This window comes from Poecilia reticulata, linkage group LG15 (assembly GCF_000633615.1).
Source record: "Poecilia reticulata strain Guanapo linkage group LG15, Guppy_female_1.0+MT, whole genome shotgun sequence".
Lineage (NCBI taxonomy): Eukaryota > Metazoa > Chordata > Actinopteri > Cyprinodontiformes > Poeciliidae > Poecilia > Poecilia reticulata.
In genome coordinates this window covers 7,582,271-7,586,435 of record NC_024345.1, presented here as the reverse complement: position 1 = coordinate 7,586,435, position 4,165 = coordinate 7,582,271, and positions in this window count along the sequence as shown.

Genomic DNA, 4,165 nt, shown 5'->3' with positions numbered 1-4,165 from the left:
CCCCAGAGGTAGTCCTGGCCCCCCCTTGGCCCCCCCAACTTTAAAAGTCTAGCTCCGCCACTGGTGGCAACAGGGGTGGCAAGGCTCTGATTTGGGGTGGCAAGTGTCACCCCTGGACATCCTGATGTAAAGAAACGGTACAGCGACAGCGACTGTCACTGCAACGCACCTAAAAGCCCCGGTACCACCTGCTCACTGTTCGCTTTCTGCCTTACTACCAGGCGTGTTAAAGCCACTGCTGACGGGATCTGGGCTGGAGGTGAGCGGCTGTGAATAGAAGTTATTGCAGAACCTCAACTGTTAAAGGAATGTTCGGCTCATGGCTTTTGGAGTTCACAAAATATCACAACCATCAGCGAAAATACTGTGCCATTCTACTCAGCTGTGCTGCCAGTGTTTTGGAACCTTTTTTAATCATTAAATATCCTTCATCACTGCAACCTGGGTGGGTCCTAAACGTTTCTGCCTCACCACCGTCACCGCACAAATCATGACAAATGGGTTCTTAATATAAATTCTTATGGGTATTGGTGTGTACAATGTTTTAAGATTTTGTTCAATGAGCCCCTTTTAACTTTGAGCCCCTGCCCATCCAAAGGTCTCTGCACGGCTCTCAATCAATCACTGAAGGATTGACATTATTTTCTGGTGGTGTTTTTTGTTTTTAAAAAGTGATCCATAGAGCAAACGTTCATACATAGAGGTCGGTTAGAGCAGTGGTCCCCTTCCCCCGGGTCCGTGGACCGCGCAAGAAATAATTAAATATTTCCGTTTTATTTGAGTCTGGAGGATCTTTTATTTTGAAAATCCTTTAACCGGATTCTCTGGGTTACGTCTTGAATGCCAACAATGAGCCCACAAGCAGCAAAATGAGTAAGAAACAGATCAGGTGTCTTTTTGGAAGTTTTCTTTGCGAAGGGGAAAAGGCCCAGAGAAGAGACAGGAGAATGGATTTATCCTGGACCGATAGGTGATTCCCACATTACAAGACCGCTCTGCATCGTATGCGGCGACCGGCTCGCTAATCAGGCAATGAAGCTTGCTCAGTCCACAGAGAAACTAGCTGTGTTTAAAATTATAGAGAACGACAAACTAAGTTATTTTAATTTAGCAGAATTTCACAGCTACCTGTGAGGTTCCTGCATCTGTTTCTCTTGGCCCAGATGGCTGTAGAGCCACAGGGCTTAACACAGAAAATAAATGTAAAATAAGTTAGTTTTAGAATTTATCATGACTTGATTGAAATACCATAATTATAGTTTTAAAATTTATAACATATTCTGACCTATTGATCTATATTTTACTGTAGTTAAAGCAGATTGTTTGCCAAGATCTCTGATCTGCTCTTTGTCTGTCTGGGAAACAATCAGTAGGAAGTTCTAGCTTTTCACACTGATCTGTGAAAGCCATAAACCCCCATGAATTCGGAGAGTCTGCTTCTACCTTATTTAACAAAAGGTGTTTGATCTTGTGAACAAGTTGCAGGGACTTTTTCTAAATTTAAAAGGACCAGAGATGCCTTCCAATTGGTCAAGTAGAGATATGCCTTATTTGAATACATTAAAGAGGAAAACACACCTACAGGTATAAAAGTTTGTGCACAAGGGAAACAATTTAGAAAAAAGCTGATTTATTTTACTTCTGCACCAGCTCTTTCTCCAAGGACGTCCTTGATATTTCTCTGTCTTCTTGTCTCAGGTAACAATGTTTGTATCTGTGTTTCTTCAGTTTCCTGTACTATATTATACTTTCTTCTGATTGGATTAAATTCTGTAATTCTGTGACGTCAACACGCATTGTTGTGTTTTTGTCCCCACATGTGGCCACGCGAGAGAACCCGGGATCAAAAGAAAGAATCGGAGCCAGAGTTTTGCTAAATTTAATTGTAATATAAAAATTCTTCCTTAACAGTTTCAATAGAAATATCCTACATAAGAGATTACGCTTTTTAAACCATGGATATAATTTGGAGCAAATTTTCTTATTTTAAAACGCTGTTACTTTTAACAGCGTTAAAATTAACGCATTAAAATTAACAGCGTTAATTTTTACTTGTGGTTAACACATGTGTTAACCACATGTTAACACGTGTTAACGTGGTTAAGTTTTAAAACTAGCATATTCTAATTTTATTTTCCTAACAGTGTCAATATGTTAAAGAGATTTGAAGAGCTTTGTTGTGTTCCGGAGCCAGCAGCGGCTAGAGAAAGTAGCCAACATGCCATGATGCTAGTTGGTTAGCACACTGTAGAGCGGGTTACATAGGTGCAAACCACTAGCAGCAACCGGTTGTAGGGGAATATATACAGTTTAATATACTGTATATATTAAAAGTATATTTTTAATATAATTCTATGACAGAATTAGTACACTCAAAATATAGCTCTTGAATAGTACATAAAAAAGTATAAAGTATACTAAGTACAACTTGAAGTTTTTCCAAAACAGTACGTTAAAGTATACTAAAAATTGTAATGTAATACTATTTAAATACTAGTGTTACAAAGCACTAAAAAGTTGTTCCAATAAAGTACAGTTTAAGTACATCAAAGTATGCTAAAGTATGTTTAAAATTTAGTATACTAAAGTACACTTTTTTTTTATTACTAGGGCAAGTTATACTGAGAACAAATAAAGCTGTATTCCTTCTAATCTGAGATGTCCTAGTTTTAATCAAACCTTGTGTTGATGTTGCAGTTTTGTTGACTGTGCAACATTTAGAGAAAACGGCAATAATGTCACATTTTTGTCTAATTAACTCAAACTGAACAATACAATAAGAGCTGCATCAAAGAAACTCAACTGATACAGGGTAAAACATCTCACTAGATTTTATTGTTTTCCATTATCACTGGAAAACAATATCATTTAATTTTAAATGTGAAATAGTTTCATTGTCAATTAATTAAGCCCTTTTTAAGAAATCTCATGCCAACATAGTGAAAAACTAAACGTCATTCTGTTCTTACCTGTGAAGAATGTGTGAACCTTCTACTCCAAATATCGTGCACTGACTCCAGGCAAAAACTTCATTTGGCAGAAAATATAGTTAAACATGCTGTAAATATAATGTGCTGTTCCAGTCTGGCAGATGACTGCATAAAGTGTTTGCATGACACAAGGTATAATTCCTCGGAACCCAGCTGCCACTGCAGCTTCCTTATCGCCAGAGTTCAGCTGCCTACTTTGAATGAGACCTGGACATGCTGAACATCCTCTTGTCATGTATTCCGATCATCCTGAGTTGGCCATGAGGAAGAGGCAATTTGCATGTCAAACCAATGTCAATATCTTTAACTTTGTTACCTTCATTTTAAAGGCACGGCACACAGAAGTGTTGAATTAATTGCTCTGATGAAAACAGCTTGTCCTTTCCAAAGTCATATTTTTAATGTTCCTGCAGGAAGACTGGCCAAGTGAAGAACAGCCCAATGGCAAATCAGTGATGGCACCAAGATTATGGGAACATAGATATTCAGCTCCTGGATTGAATTGGGGAGAGATGAAGGAGATGCAGTGTGATACATACTTCGCTTGGTCCAAGCTTCCATCTATCCATCAAATGAATTTCATTTAATTCATTTGTGAATTAAATGAAAATGTAATTTACAAGACATGGTTCATAAATTTTATTTCTAAATGACATAACATGTGATGGTCCGAATGGTCCTGTAAAGAAAAATGCAGGATTGCCAGAACACGAGCGCCATATTGGTTTGGCACAATCCACTTTTGTTAAACTAATATTTCCCTCTGTTGAATTATTTTTATGGCTTTTTCAGTTCTTCCAAAGTTTGCAAAACAATTTTTTTTGCTACAAATGTTTTTGTGCCTTTTTTTTTAAAATTCATGTTTGCTTTCAAAATTTCATCCCTAACCTGCACCTGTTTTTTTTCTGCAGGAGGATGTTTAGCATCCATGAATAACTAATAATTTAAAGTAATTCCTTCAATGAGCTTCATCAAATATGACTCATCTGAGTCATATTTTTCATCAGGAGGAGGTGACTCAGTTCCTCCAATTTGATCATAACTCATAATATTTATATTATTTAAGAATCAATGCAGTGGCGCAAAAAGTGGGTATGCAGGGTATGCAACGCATAGGGGCGCAGCACCAGAGGGGGCGCCAAAACCCCGTCTGGAGGGGGCGGCGCGCCGATGAT